Source organism: Bubalus bubalis, chromosome 12 (assembly GCF_019923935.1).
Source record: "Bubalus bubalis isolate 160015118507 breed Murrah chromosome 12, NDDB_SH_1, whole genome shotgun sequence".
Classification (NCBI taxonomy): Eukaryota; Metazoa; Chordata; class Mammalia; order Artiodactyla; family Bovidae; genus Bubalus; species Bubalus bubalis.
The window spans coordinates 4,838,736-4,855,124 of record NC_059168.1 but is presented as its reverse complement, the minus strand read 5'-3'; the positions used below and the strand labels follow the sequence as shown (position 1 = coordinate 4,855,124).

The 16,389-nt window shown below is 43.1% G+C and overlaps 1 protein-coding gene and 1 long non-coding RNA gene across 10 annotated transcripts in view; one reads left to right on the top strand and one right to left on the bottom strand.

The window, feature by feature from the left end:
• Nucleotides 1-16,389, top strand: part of AFF3 (AF4/FMR2 family member 3) — a 582,175-nt gene that overhangs the window by 284,761 nt on the left and 281,025 nt on the right. The gene's annotated exons all lie outside the window — the stretch shown is intronic.
• On the bottom strand, nucleotides 8,350-10,882 carry LOC123328393. Its single transcript, XR_006543182.1, has 3 exons — nucleotides 10,764-10,882; nucleotides 10,366-10,445; nucleotides 8,350-8,500 (listed from the first exon to the last, which is right to left on the bottom strand). It is a non-coding gene; the product is annotated as an uncharacterized LOC123328393 (long non-coding RNA).

Below are 16,389 nucleotides of genomic sequence, written 5' to 3'. Positions count from 1 at the left end.
TCATAGTATTTTTGGTCATTTTTAAACCTGTTTTTTGAATTCAGTTTAACAGTGGATACCTGGGTGGAGGACAGGGAAGGGTAGGCTTTTAAAAATAGAACCTAAATTTAGCTAAAATTGTTGATACAGCATTTTAAAAATGACCAACTCCCCCGCAACCTACCCTGGAAACTAAATGACATTTTCTGACCCTGGTGAGTCAAAGATTCAGCTTCAAACAGGAAAGCCATTTGAAAACTCAGCTGCCAATAAACGAGAGAGAAAGACAAAAAAGGGAGAAAGAAAATTCAGCCACAATGCATGAAAAAGGTGGTGTCCTGAGAGATTCCCTCCAGGACCCAAGATTAAAACCTCCCCTCTGGGCTGCAAAATCAGAGCTGATCATTCCTTTTCCCTTTCTATTTCCTTGTTTTTTTTTCACCAAAGTCTCTCACTCACACCTCCACCCACACCCCAGGCCCAGACTCTGGAAAAAGGCAAGTGAACACTAAGTTCTTTCGGACGTTGGTGGTTATTGTTGTATGAAATGAGGATCCCACTGTGATGTGAATACAGACCCAGGAGCAGATTCCTGACATGTTCAGAACAGTGTAGACGGTGATGGGGGTAGAGGGGCCTCGGTAACTGGAGTCATCTCGAAAGACCATCAGCAACCCTTAGAAAGTTGAAATGATTAATTACTTCAGCACAAAAGGAGACTTGTTAAGAATAAGCAGGGGACAGAGTGTCAGCTCCAGGGGTGACCGACTTGTCTGCTTAATAATGTGTTTTTAAAGTGCATGCCACATCAAAAGCAAGCACGTGCACGTGGGGGGAAATGGAAAGAAAAAGCAGTGAGCAAAATATTTGGTGTATTAGAACACATGTTTTGGAGATCAGATTAGCAATAACTTTGGTTGGAGCATTTTTAAAATGCATTCCTTCTGCCCACTCAACCTCCCACCCACCCCCCACCCCGCCCAAGTCTTAGCAGTGCTGGGAAAACTCAGGAAGTAAAAACTTGCAGGACATGTGCTGGACCTTTTATTACCAAAAATGATAAAGAGCCCATCAGAGCAACATTGCATGACAGCCTCATTTTCTTGAAGGTGCAGGGATCTGAATAGACTCTGTGGACCAGAGCAGACTGTGTGAACTAAAGCAACAGAAGCAATAACGGTGGCATGGCAAATCATGCATCGATGGCTTTCTGTGCTCTTGCTATGTGCTCTCTCCTTTAATCCTCACTTTAACCCTGGATGAAGTCATCCTCATCTTCCAGAGCAGGAAACTGAGATAACAGGAGGAGAACGCATAATAAATAATAGACACAGTTAGGGTTTAAACTCCAGACTCCAGAGCCTAAGTTCAGAAACCAGATAGAGTGATTTTCAACACATAAGACTAGGCAAATTCTCCTTGTGGGGATGCATCTGGACTCTTGTGTTTGCATCACCTCTCTCTCCTGGCCTCGATGATATAAAAGCATGCTCATGGCTTCCACTGTTGCTTCAGTGAGAAGAAGCTGTACAGGGCTTCCAGCAGTTTCCTTGAGGATTGATACCTGACATGTGGCACAAGGGGTGCACAAGGAGTACTTTTGAGGGACTTCCCTAGTGGTACAGTGGTTGAGAATCCATCTGCCAATGTAGGGAACACAGATATGATCTCTGGTCCAGGAAGATCCCGTGTGCCACAGAGCAACTAAGTGCAAGCACCACAACTGCTGAAGCCCGTGCACCCTAGAGCCCTGTGCTCCACAACAAGAGAAGCTACCGCAATGAGAGCCGTACATGACTAGAGAGTAGCCCCTGCTCGCTGCAACTAGAGAAAGCCCTCGTGTAGCAATGAAGACACAGCACAGCCATAAGTAAATAAATAAATAAATTTTTTCAAAGAGTACCTTTGATAGTTCCTTACAAGCTGGTCTCTAGCATGTATTTATGTATCACCCAGTTACTGAGTAGTGCGTCTTGAAGCACAGGGTTCTTTTGCATCAGCCTGTGTTTTGCCTCCCTCCATAAAGCTCTGTTACTGACACCACCTGCCCATATTACTCTTCGTAAGAGCTCCAGCAATCAACATTGTCCTCCTCTCCAGGAGAGGGATGGATAAAGATGGAGAGTCAGAGGCCCCAAGAGGCCACAGCCCACACCCCTGCCTGCCCGGGTGTGAGTTTTCACCCCAGCTGGAGTTCTTGCATCAGACACTGTTCAACAACAGCTCAGCCGCTGACCAGCCCGGTGACAGCCAGTCAATAGAGATTTCAATACAGCGTGCATTTCGCAAAGAAGAAAGGCATTGTTCTCACTCATTATGTGATGTGGTTGTAACATCTATTGCCAGATAAATTTGTGGATACACACATCTTCATGAGTCAACATGTCTAACCAAATGTTTTCATTCATCACACACAGTTCTGGAGGTAAACCAATCTTGCAAAGCTGTGATTGAAATAAACAGTTTATTTTGAAACTGATGACTGTTAGCTGCTATTATTCTCATTAGGATAATCAAGTAGTTTCAAATTCATTAGAGATGAGGTTCACTTAAGGAAATATCCATCTGTAAAATCCAGTTGTAGAGTATTGACGAGATTATCTTTATTGCTAGGAAATCATTGCTTTGCTAAAGGACTCCTGCCTACAGGAAAGGATTAATGTGGGATTAATAGCAAATTCCCCTAGATATCTAGAGTCTAGGTGTCTGCTTACAGCTTTTTTTACAAGGTAGTATTACTAGAAAACAAAAGCATTGGAATCGCTTTGAGTTTGATTGACAAACAATACAATATAAAGACAGTACTTCCTCGGAATAAATATCAAAGCCAGCGGGACATTATAAATCACTTTACAAAAATATCATTTTTTAAAACAACTGTTGAGGTGCATACACTTGCAAAGCAGCCACGAAGCAAGTAAATGCAGACGACACCCCCTGGTGGAACATTGTTTGTAGGTGATCGATGGTTTTTTATCTCTGTAAGTACAGTTAAAGTGCTCATTTAAATTTCTCTGCCTTCTTAGTTATGATAAAACTACCTTCATTTGTGTCGATTTATGCCCCTTTCGTTGCTTTTACAAGTATATGGTTATACCAATTATGCCTAATTATGAATCAGATTACCCAGGCAGAGTAGTTTTCATAATATATGTTCTAGTCTGCTATGTTTCTAAAGACTCCTTCTGAGATCTTACCAAGGATTAAAAATTCTGCGTAGCTTCTAACTTACTGCGGTATTTTCACATCGAAATAAACTTGGTAGATTGCTTGGAGCAGCTGTCTTATTGGCAAATGACATAGAACCCTCCTACTTAAATATAAATCCTTCCCACGTTAAGACTTATCCAACTGAGGCGAGCAGTGTGAAACACAGAAATCTACTCTGGCTTGGAAGAACAGTTGAAGTAGTGGGAGTCTTCAAAGAGGTAGGTTCAGAAAATCCCCAACTTCAGACTTCCCTGGTGGTCTAGTGCTTAAGAATCGTCCTTCCAGTGTGGGGAACATGGGTTCGATTCCTGGTCCAGGAAGATCCCGCATACCACGGGGTAACTAAGCCTCTGCACCACATCTACTGAAGCCCATGCACCTAGAGCCCGTGCTCTGCAGCAAGGGAAACCACCACAATAGAAACCCACACACTGCAATGAAAAGGAGCCCCTATTCTCTGAAACTAGAGAAAGCCAACATGCAGCAACAAAGACCCAGCACAGCCAAAAAATAAAAATAAAGAAGGAAAGAAAGAATCTTTTAAAGGGGTATCAAAAAAAAAAAGAAAGAAAGAAAGAAAATCTCCAGCTTCTACATGGACCCTTAAAAGAAGAAATGAGAAAGGAAATGGGTTGATATTCTTATACCATGTATGAAGGATTGTCACTTGATTCGAGCTCTGCCCTGACTAGGTACACCTCCCTTTGACAATATGGCATCTGTTGCTTGTTCTAAATCAAAAGACAAAGACAAAAATGAGTTCCATGGTCACATCCTGTTCAGTAGGACTCGGTTTTAGCATGATCAGGAGGTACATGGTAAAATAGAAAGGATACCTAATAAAAAGGTTTACCATTCTGTTAGTCGCTCAGTCGTGTCTGACTCTTTGTGACCCTGTGGATTGTGACCCACCAGGCTCCTCTGTCCATGGAATTCAGGATGGGGAACACATGTATACCTGTGGCAGATTCATTTTGATATTTGGCAAAACTAATACAATTATGTAAAGTTTAAAAATAAAATAAAAAAAAAAAAAAGAATTTGGGCGTGGGTAGCCATGCCCTCGGTTTCCCTGGTGGCTCAGACAGTAAAGCGTCTGCTTGCAATGCAGGAGACCCAGGTTCGATCCCTGGGTTGGCCCTCCTCCAGGGGATCTTCCTGACCCAGGTATCAAACCCAGGTCTTCCACATTGCAGGCAGATTCTTTACCATCTGAGCCACCAGAGAAGCCCCTACATTATGGTAGTATCCACCATCTAGGTTACAAATTAAGCACGATTGCAAGAAAATCTCACATCTCAGAGATAGCCTTTAGCCAGGTAAAAATAAGCATGTCTGTTTTCCTTTAATTCCTTCACATTCTCAGCCTTCTGAATCCTTTCCAATTTTCCCTTTGCTTTTTAAAAAAATTTTTACAATGAATTTGGCCTCAGACGAGGTACACAGACCTCCCCGAAATCATGAGCCAACATCTGCATGAGGGTCCTAGGGCCCAGGCCTTATTAAAGAGTCCAGGTCAGAATCTGGTTCTATAACTTCTGGAGGATCAACCAGAGGGCACAATTAATTCTTATCAAGAGTCAGTTATTATTTTAGTAAATGTTTCTTACCCGGAGTTTCCCAGCACTACTTGAAGAGCTATTTTTAAAAGCTGGTTTTAGCTTTGTGACTAAAACGCGTACAACAATCTTCTTCCACAGATAGTATGTTTGTTTAAAATGAGCACATCCCAGTGTGATTGAATTAGGGTTCTTCTTTTAATTTTATTTTATATTGGCGTGTAGATGATTTACAATGTTATGTGAGTTTCAGGTGTATCAGCAAAGTGATTCAGTTATCCATATACATCTATTCTCTTTCAGACTCTTTTCCCAAGTAAGTTGTACAAAACATTGAATAGAATTCCCCGTGCAGTAGGTTCTTGTGGGTTATCTGTTTTATAGATAATTGTGTGCACATGTTAGTCCCAAACTCCTCGTTTACTCTGGATTGATCTTTAGAGATGTGCTAGGGGCAGTTCCGCAGCCCACTCCTCACTTGCCCAAGGTCAGCCAACAACGGCCGTCACTGCAAACAGATCAGGTGTATGTTACAGTGTCCTTGAAAAACTTTCTGTTTAGCACCACGTTATCACATAGCGTGAAAACATTAAAGAAAAGAAGCACAGACTTTTAAAACTGTGTCTTTTTTATGAGGTCAAACCGATCATTTTGACACTTAATGAATAAAATGTTCATGTTGCGAAAAATGCGATAATGAATTGTAAAAAGACATAATCAGCAGTGACTAAATAATTAAGGGAATTGAAATGCAGAGTCATTTGGGGATGCATTAATAATAACACGATTTGTTCCATATGCTAAGGAATTCTGTTTTTAGAAAATCAGTCATCACACATGCTCCATGGCAAAGAGGGGGGAAAAAATGATGTTGACTAATAGGAACTGTAATTAGATGTTCTGCTTTTAAACAGCTGAATAAAAGATGAAATCATATAGAAAAGTATATTTAGGTACAAGTCAGAAAGTAAACTGATTATTATTCATAGAGCTGTTAATAGGAACTGTAATTTATGCATCTAGGGGGGATTGTATTAGGCAATTAAGAAAGGAAGTCACTCTGCGCTTCCTTTATGCCTTCGAATTTGTGTGTTTTCCTTTACCAGTGATTCTCATTTTTCTTATCCTCTACCAGTTTAACCATCAGAGTCACGTCTTAAGGTGGTGGCCAGTGAGCATTCTGGGACCTGGCAGGTCTTACCTCCAGAGGATGCCACAACGGGACACCCCGTGTGCTCCCCGAGACTTTGCTGGGCTCCACCGGCAGGCGAGCATGACTTTGCAGCTTCTGCTAATTTTTCACCTGCGGGGCTTTCTTCAAAGATCCCTGGAAAAGATTTCATTTCTCATGGCCTCTGTGGGTAGCCTCCAGATGGGGAGAGTGGGTGATGGTGACCAAAAAGCAGTCACTATAGATGGTCTATGGAGTGGCCACATTTCACAGATGTCCATCTCTTTGGCAGAGCATGAGAATCAGTCCCTTTATTTTTTAAGTTAAGACATCAGAACCCATCTGTGAGATCATTAGAGCAAACAGGTTTCCGACCTTGGATTCTCCATGAAAAAAAAAAACAAAACACAACATTCCTTTTTGAAGAATAAAAGAACCTAGAGTGGCAAGCAGAAATACCAGATATTAACAAAACTCCTCCCCCTCCCTGGTTGTATGTGTTCAGGTACCTAGTTGCCAGCAGGCATGGCAGGCTGCAGCCATTCACAGCTGCTTCTTTTATTAACACACAGAACATTAAAGCAAGCAGCCCTTTCAGCTCTGGGTGTGAAGTGCACATGTTGCTGTGCTGCCCCTCAGCCCCGTGGTGATGCTGGCTGTCTACGTAGCCCTTCCTGTCCTCTCGCTCCGTCATTACATCGCTGTCTACAGTGAGGACCAGGGATAAGTTCTGCAGTGATGCAGGGAGAATGTCGGCTCTGCAAGAGGTGTAGACGTACTGTGTGTTCCTTACAAAGTTTCTGAACAGCCCCACCGCTGGGCTTCCTTTCACACCATAGAAACAGGATCTCTTCCCGCTTCTCCGGGCAGTAGATGTTGACATGATGTATCCTGTCAGGGTTTTGCAGTATGAGTAGGTTTTGCTGGACTGGAATTCTGCCCATCTAGGTTTGAATCAAGGCTTCTCAGGTGGCGCTAGTGGTAAAGCACCCACATGGTTTTGATCCCTGGGTCAGGAAGATTCCCCAGAGGAGGGCATGGCAACCCACTGCAGTATTCATGCCTGGAGAATCCCATGGACAGAGGAGCCTGGCAGGCTATAGTCCATGGAGTTGTAAAGAGCTGGACATGACTGAAACGACACAGCACACTTGCACACACAGGTTTAAATCTGCTGTTTTTGTGACTTTAAGAGAAAAAAAAATTCCTCCGTGCCTCAGTTTACTCACCTGTAAATTAGAGATAATAATACTTTCCTTACATGTCCTGCAAAGTTGTGATGAGGATTTAATAAGAAATATATATGTCCAAGTATTTTAGTAACTATAAATCATGTTATAAATGCTAGGGTTTTTTCTGATGGTAATTAATATTTTATGCATTATGTTCCTTAGAATATAAAGTTCTCAAGGTGATAAACAGTCTTCAACAGGTTGCTGGGCTGTACCCATAGAATTCATCAGTTCAGTTCAGTTCAGTCGCTCAGTCGTGTCTGACTCTTTGCGACCCCATGAATCGCAGCACACCAGGCCTCCCTGTCCATCACCAACTCCTGGAGTTCACTCAGACTCACGTCCATCGAGTCAGTGATGCCATCCAGCCATCTCATCCTCTGTCGTTCCCTTCTCCTCCTGCCCCCAATCCCTCCCAGCATCAGAGTCCTTTCCAATGAGTCAGCTCTTCGCATGATGTGGCCAAAGTACTGGAGTTTCAGCTTTAGCATCATTCCTTCCAAAGAAATCCCAGGGCTGATCTCCTTCATAACCCATCATTAATTAGTCTTTACAAAAAAAAATTTTTTAATGTATATATGTATGTATGTTATTTTTGCCTGCACTGGGTCTTCACTGTGGCACGTGGACTTTCTCTAGTTGCGGTGAGCAGGGGCTACTCTCCAGTTGCATGGTGCCAGCTTCTCATTGCAGTGGCTTCTCCTGGTGCAGAGCATGGGCTCTAGGTACACGGGCTCAGTAGTCACGGTGCGTGGGCTTAGTTGCTCCGTGGTGTGTGGGATCTTCTCAGACCAGGGATCAAACCTTTGTCCCTGTACTGGCAAGAAGATTCTTAACCACCAGGTAAGTCCTCATCATTGCTCTTGATAGACAGATAATGAATCATATACAGACACTGTGGGGGACAGAGTCATGCCTAATGTACTTAGAATTACATTCCTAATCCCCAGAATATGGGAATGTTTTATGTGGCAAAGGGGAGTTAGGGGAACAAAGAAATCAGGTTGCTAGGCAGCTGATGTTGGGGTGGGGAAAGATCCTAGACTATCTGGGTAGGCGCAGCGTAATTATAGGTGCCCTTATAAGTGGAACAGAGAGGCTGAAGAGAGAACCAGAGAGATGGGGGTGTGAAAAAGCCTTTACTGGCTTTGAAGATGGAAGGAGGAGCCATGAGCCAAGAAATGCAGGCAGCCTCTAGAAACTGGGAGGGGTGGGGAACAGATTCTCCACTCAGTTCAGTTCAGTTCAGTTCAGTCGCTCAGTCGTGTCCGAATCTAGGGCATCCAAAACAGAGCACAACTCTGCCACGATCTTGATTCTAGCCAGTTCTGGGCCTCCAAGTTTCTGACCTGTAAGATAATAAATGCACACTCACTAATCAGTGACTATGCATAAAATGAACTTTAGGCACTCATGAATTTCAGAGCTTCCCTAATAGGCCAATGATTTTTCACTCATGATCCTCTTGAGTTTGACTCAATACTCTCTCTCTCTCTCTATCTATCCATATAAAGCCCAGGATAAGCAAAAAGTTCTGTTATTCCTGGAGCAAATCTGGAGTGGAATGACTTGCATTCCACTAATTTTGAACTGATTTCTTACAGCAGCAATAAAATAAATAATAAAAACCAACACAAGCACATGCACAGATTTTGACAAAAGTAAGAGACGAGATTTTTCTCAAATACTGCTCTTAAATACCCCAAAGCCAAGACCACATATGACCATGATTGCCTGGAGGCAGTAAGAGTCTAATGCTCCTAACTTGAGCCTGGTTTGCCCAGGTATTTGGACAAATCCTGTCCTTTGCTTTAGCTTTATTTTCTGGCTTAAATAAGCAATAAGTTTATTGCTTTGTGCCCTGTGGGTATTCCATAACTACGTCTTGACTGTCTGACAGCGTAAGTGTAATTATTTCCTAGACAAGAAACCAGGTGAGGTGAGAAAGCCCAGGTAAGATGAGGGGAAATGCCTAGGGTTGCATAGCAATAGCTGCCTTGGAGTGGTCCTCACCTACAGTCACTGCCCTTCCCAGTAAACAACTTATTCCACTCCAGATTTGCTTCAGGGATAACAAACTTTTTTCTCATCCTGGGCTCTATTTCTATGATGGACTAACTAAGATTGAGATTCAATACTATGTGCTCCCTTGATACCTGGTGAAACCAGGAGGGCTTCACATGATCTAACCACAGTTCAGTTCAGTCAGTCATGTCCGACTCTTTGCGACCCCATGAATTGCAGCACACCAGGCCTCCCTGTCCATCACCATCTCCCGGAATTCACTCTGATTCACATCCATCGAGTCAGTGATGCCATCCAGCCATCTCATCCTCTGTCGTTCTCCTCCTGCCCCCAATCCCTCCCAGCATCAGAGTCCTTTCCAGTGAGTCAACTCTTTGCATGAGGTAGCCAAAGTACTGGAGTTTCAGCTTTAGCATCATTCCTTCCAAAGAAATCCCAGGGCTGATCTCCTTCAGAATGGACTGGTTGGATCTCCTTGCAGTCCAAGGGACCCTCAAGAGTCTTCTCCAACACCACAGTTCAAAAGCATCAATTCTAACCACAAGCCCCCACCTATTCCATCCTCGTGGCTAATGTCTCCTATCCAAACAGCCCTCCTTATCAAGGGACCAGGTGCTGTTCCTGCTCATCCCTGAGTGAGGAGTCTAGTTCCCTGCCAGCCTGTGGAGTTAGTAGAACAAGCCAAGGCCCCCCCGGTAGAGTCACCCTATCCTCTTGCCTGCTTCCCACAGCCCCTGCTGGTTCACTCCACGCCCTGAGAGCCTCTCCCCAGGCTGAGGATAAATGTGACCAATAAGCTGCTGCCCATCACCTCTGCCTAGCCTCGGGAGGACCACACTCTGCATCCCCGTCACTGTAGGGTCAGAGTCCCTCCCTCACCAACAGGGTGAAGAGAAGACACCTCCCATTAGCAGGAGTCCAGGAAGAGCGGCTGAGAGAGAGGCCAGGAGAATTCTCTTTCATGGGAAATGTCCAGTCACCTTTCCTTACCCTCTCCACCGCCTCCCTCACTCTCTTAAGTGACAGGGGATATGGCTCTAATGTGGCACATCAGCAGGAAAGAAGAACAAGTAAACAGAGGCTGGAACAAGAGCCATACTTCAAGAGAAAGAAAACAAAGAAATATTCTGGGGCCTCAGGACCAACGGTGATAGGAAGCTTACTCTAGAAAATACGTGTACTTACTTACTTCATTCACTGGCAGACTCTGTCCCCATCTTCCTCTCATCCTTTGAAGACTGCATCTCTGGGTACCAGAACTCTACCTGTCTGTGTATGAAAACAAAGAGTGACAAACAAGAGAACTAATGATTAGTGTTAATGTCTGTGTTCTAGTTACAGACGCAAGCCTGCCTTGCCCTCCCCCCTCCCCCCGCTCTCCCGACCCCAAGCTAATGGATGAACCTCAATCAATATACTCAGGAAAGACCACAGAATCAATAACGGGGCTAATTTAACAGAATTAAGAAGTGGATTTTTTTTTTTAAACAAGAAAGCAGACACATTTGCAATAACCACAGTCTTAGATGTTGCCTAGCAACAAGATATAAAAATGATATACAATGTCGGCAACTTATTTTCACGTACAAAAACAGCCCCCTGCCTTGGCAAGGCTATAATGTACTTTTCCCCAGCTAGAACTCCGCAGAGACTATTAACACTGCCATTTTCCATAATATACTCTGTTAAACAATCATGTGTTTCTGTTAGTGCGTTAAAACACTGACTCTACTTAATGACTGCTAGTGAAGCGGCAGCTGCAGAAAAGGGAGGAGGTTCTCTGTTTCCATTTTAAGCTCACAGGTTCACTGCCTGGGCAGGAGAACTCAATAGATAGAAAAGGCAATGAATTAAAACACGGACATTCACCTACAAAAGGTGAGAGAACCAGGCAAGACGTGGTCTCCTGTGGGGTTTTTAAAGGGAAGACAGATGATGAAATTAACGTGAAGCATTGGTGTTTCATGATGAGTTTTTAAATTTTTTTTCTTTGAAATATGAAGGAAGCTTCTGGAAGGTGGAAAACCTCTGAGGTTCCAAGATCTGACCTTGGAGATGGGCGTGAAGGCAGGGCAGAAAGGGAGAATGACAGCAGGGCTAGTGGAGAAGAAAAGGTGGGCTCTGAGGTGCTGAACTCTTAGCAGCCAGCTGGGACCCTCGCTCCTAACTGTGGCCGCTGCTCCGTCAGGTGTGGAGGGGGGCATGTGTGCACCGAGCTGGGGCTTTGCATATACTGTCTCCTTTCATCCTCCTTGTAGGCTTTCCTGGTGGCTCAGACAATAAAGAATCCGCCTGCAATGCGGGAGACCTGGATTCAGTCCCTGGGTGGGCAAGATCCCCTGCAGGAGGTCGTGGAGACCCACTCCAGTATTCTTGCCTAGAGAATTCCATGGACAGAGGAGCCTGACGGGCTACAGTCCATGGGGTTGCAAAGAGTCACTGAGCTCATCCTGCTTTAATAGAAGCCGAAAATAGGCTCAGTGAGATTAGGTGATCTACCCAGAATCGCTCAGCTAGTAGGTAGTGAGGCTGGAATTCAAAGCAGGATTTGTCTTCAGAGTCACCGGGCACTTCTCTCTTGGTTGGCTGTGGCTGACGTCCCTCTGTGGAGGATGCTCTGGGGTGACTACTACTTGGTCCCAAGTAGCTAAGGAGGAACCTATTTCCTCAAAAGAAGCAAGCAAACAAAAGCCAAACCTTCTCAATAAGCCTCAACTGTATTTATGTGAATATCTGTGAACTTGCACATTTCCACAATTTTTGCAAGTTTCTTCTTTGCTGCTAGGCAGAATCATTAATTCCTCAGTTTAGGGCCATGTACTACATTGCAAGGGGCTTCCCTGGTGGCTTCGCAGTAAAGAATCCACCGGAAATACAGGAGTTGCAGGATATGCAGGTTCGATCCCTGAGTCAGGAAGATCCCCTGGAGGAGGGCATGGCAACCCACTCCAGTATTCTAGCCTGGAGAATCCTATAGACAGAGGAGCCTGGTGGCTCCACAGGGTCTCAAAGAGTCAAATATGACTGAAGCAGCAGCATGCATGTATTACATTACAAACTATTTTCTGCTGAATAGGGCATTTGATTCAGGAGACTTCCAGTAGGTATGGATAGACAGCTACTTGTGGGACAAAGGACACTGCATTTCATGACATGTTTGGGGGAATGGGTCTGTCTGACATAAGAGATGTGTGTTCGATCCCTGAGTCAGGAAGATCCCCTGGAGAAGGGAATGGCAACCCACTCCAGTATTCTTGCCTGGAGAATCCTATTGACAGAGGAGCCTGGTGGGCTACAGTTCATGGGGTCGCAAAGAGTTAGACATGATGGAAGCAACTTAGCATGCATGGATGCACACACATGTTGGACCCCAATCTACTAATTTGTTTGCCAACAAAAACAGACTGAGAACAATGCTTGCCAGTTTTTACCTTGGAGTGAGGGTGGATGAGTTGGGGATGGGTATGTTTAGAGGGAATGGGGTTCCTGAGACTAATGAATCTTCCAGCTCCAGGTTCTGGGGTGTTGGAGTCATTCTAAACCAGTTGCTCTGGTGTATGAAGTTCACCTAGATTATCTGCAACAACTCTGAAATGGTCAGGGTCCAAGGAGCTTGAGCCCTCGTGCAGTGTGCGGAATTTGTCATGGCGCACTGTTCTTCTCCACACTCCCTGGGTCTGGGCGCACTCTCTGAGCACAGATTGAGCATGTGGACTGTCCTTTGCTTCTGTGTCTGTCCTATTCCTGGAGTATGAGCTCCATGAGGGCAGGGGCTGTTACTTTGTTGCATCTTTTGAGCCAGCACTCTGCTTCACATAGAGTAAATAGAAGCCCAAGAAATGTTGATGCAAATAATTAACTAATGAACTGAAACATTAAACTGCTGCAGATGAATTCATAAGATGAGGAGTGATGGAGCTGTCTGCTGAAACAGAGCAACCCTGAAGACCAGACTGATCAGATCCAACAGATACACACTTATTAATATAATGGTCCTCTACGTCATGTGGAGAAGGAAATGGCAGCCCACTCCAGTGTTCTTGCCTGGAGAATTCCAGGGATGGAGGAGCCTGGTGGGCTGCCGTCTATGGGGTCACACAGAGTCGGACACGACTGAAGTGACTTAGCAGAAGCAGCAGCAGCAGCTACGTCATGTAATGCAAAATATCATGCTTTAGACTGTGGTTTACTGTAGCCGTTCTGCTAATTTTTTCTTGCCTTCTCTGTGCAACATACTCTTTTATTTCATGTTTGTGTTTCCTTTTCTGTCCAAGAACAAGTTTTCATCTGAGAATGATCTTTAGGAGTATTTGCAAGTGAAACTGTTGGGTTTTGAAAGATGTGCTGGTGACTTGTGTTGTCAAGAGACAGATTCATTCTATGTCCCCATGAAAAGGACAGGCAAATATTCCTTCCTGGTGTGTGTGCCTGTGTATGTATCTGTGTGTAGAAGACTCCTGCAGGCATTCAACATGTGTGAGAAATCTTTCCTGCGCTGAGTGATTGCTGTCCTAGAACTCACATTCTTAAAAAGTGGCAGACGTAAACATAATTATGAGATAATGGGATTAAGTGCTGTATTATTAAGCATGTACAAAGTGTTATGGGCCTGAAGAGGACTTAGGGATTTTTCCTGTGAAGAAAGTAATCAACTGCTGTGTTGATTTGGATCAGAAAAATCAGCAATTGATTGCTGGTTTAGATGATGAAGATTACTTCCTTAGGCACCAAATTATGACTTATTAGATTTTTAAAAAGTCTTTTAAAGCTATTACTGCCTATATTCTCTCTGTGTTTTATTTATTGGCTATATGTCTGTCTGAATAGCGTGAATCTGAAGAACTCATCTGATCCCCCTCTGCATCTCCAACCTAGCATAATTGAACCATCATCATCATACCACTCATATAATACACTTCTAGATTTAAAAACTTTTCGTTCAAGTTGAAATTAAATGAATAGAGGTGGATTTTTTTTTTATTATGAAGCCCATGTATAGTCAACATTTATTTTTAAAATTAGCATTGTACCTTTGAGACCAAGCATGGAATTTTGGGGTAGAATCAGAAATACTGTCTCATGGATTCACCAGAATACCAGCTGGGGCACGACTTTCTTTCTCAGTCATCACTACTTACTATTTGCAGTTAATTACATTAAGGAAACTTTTAGTTTGTCTAGGGGAACAGGTGAATAATATGTTCAGACCATGAGAACTGCCTTTTTTTTTGTCTTTGTCCTGCATCCGAAGCATGAACTCTTAAAGGTTTTTACTATTTTAATAAAATCAAAATCTATTAAATTTTTTGAAAATATTCAACCCGTCAAGTGAAATAACTGCTTCCTGGGTTCTAGGTTTGTTTGCAGCTGAAATGATTTTTAGAACGCTTAAGCAGTGAACTTTGAGAGCTGCCTACTCATACATGCATTATTCATTTAAAAAAATAATTTCCATATTATTTTTTTAACTTGGTAATTACATGTTTTAATTATGTAATTACACATTCTAATTATGCCGTTAAATCCGATTACTGTAATTATGTAATTATATAATTGATACATAATACACATTCAGAAACTTGTATAAGCATGTATTTAACAAAGGAAATAGTTCTGAGGGGAGGTAGTTAAGGGAAGAGCCGCAAAAGGATTGACTTACAGAAAATAAAGGAACTTGGCTAATTAATGACTTGAAATAATATAGAGAGCACTGCTTTTATGATCAGGGGAAATGCATAAATCGAAGAACTGGAGCACAGCGGGGTTGCGGAAGATGAGAGGTCCTACAACGAGGTGTTAAGACAGGGGCATAGTTGGTGAAGACTTTTCAACAGAGCAGCGCCTTCGTGCAGTGTTCTGAAGAAAAAAAGCCAAGGTTCTGCGTGCAGCAGCAGGATCTGGCTATATGCGCAGCACAGGAGTGTCCTGCTGGGTCAGTGGCTGCCTTACTTAGGCATCCGATCAACAAGGCCACTGGCTTCATTTTCTTGACCTGAAATATCCACAATCACCAGAGTCTATGACACCGAAGACCAGGTTAATGAAAACATGAGAAAATACCTTTCAGCACATTTAGAAAAAGGTTAAAGGAGAAAGTTAACTTGTAAAATGACAAGAAATAACTGAAGGTAACATACTTGAAGATTTTCTGAAAATTTTCTCGAAAATTATTGGGCTTGTTTTGATGAAAGAGATACTGCTTGGAGCATATAGCAAGAATGGCATGTGTGAAGTCTAAATTGCATAGAATTGGAGAGAAATAGGAAATATTATTTTTGTATTTCTTTACTGAGGTGTAATTGGCATATGATAATCTGCATGTGTTTAGAATGACAACTTCCTAAATTTTCATGTAGACGCATCACCACAATCAGGATAATGAGCATATCCATCACTCCCCAGATTTTTCTCAGGCTGCTTTTCATTCACTCCTCTTACCTGTCTCTGCATGTCCCACCTATCCCCAGGCCACCACTGATCAGCTGTCATTATAGATGAGTTTGTGTTCTATTTATTTGTTCAAAATACCATCAGCTAAGTGTTTCATTTATGAGTCATGTGTTATTCTTTTCCTCCTCCAAACAAAATTTATAGAAATATTACAATTAAAGGCATAGATGCAATTTCTAGTGAATTAGAAAGTATACTGTTTTGCTTATATTTACATCTAAAATTTCTGATAACCTGACTAAAAAGAAATAATAAAGTAGTATAAACCTCTTTGGATTTCTAGGGAGTGCTAGTGGTAAGGAACCCACCGCCAATGCAGGTAGACATAAGAGACATGGGTTCAGTTCCTGGGCCGGGAAGATCTCCTGGAGGAGAGCATGGTAACCCACTCCAGTATTCTTGCCTGGGAAATCCCATGGACAGAGGAGCCTGGCAGGCTGCCGTCCATAGGGTTGCACAGAAGTTGGACATGACTGACGTGACTTAGCACACACACACCATAAACCTCTTTGCTAGGTAAAAGGAAATATCCCAGGGTCTGAAAAGAGTTTCTTATTTAATATTAATTTTATTGCTGCTACTTCCATTCCTAGATCAGATTTCAAGCTCTTTCAGACAGAGATTTTGACTATGCAGATGCTTACAGGACCTGGTGGGTAACTTAACTGTGCAAACCAGGGAAGGCTCTCCTGACCCATCTTTATTAAAAAGTCGGGTGCTACTCAGCTCCAGGTCACAGACACCTGATGAAGATATCAATTCA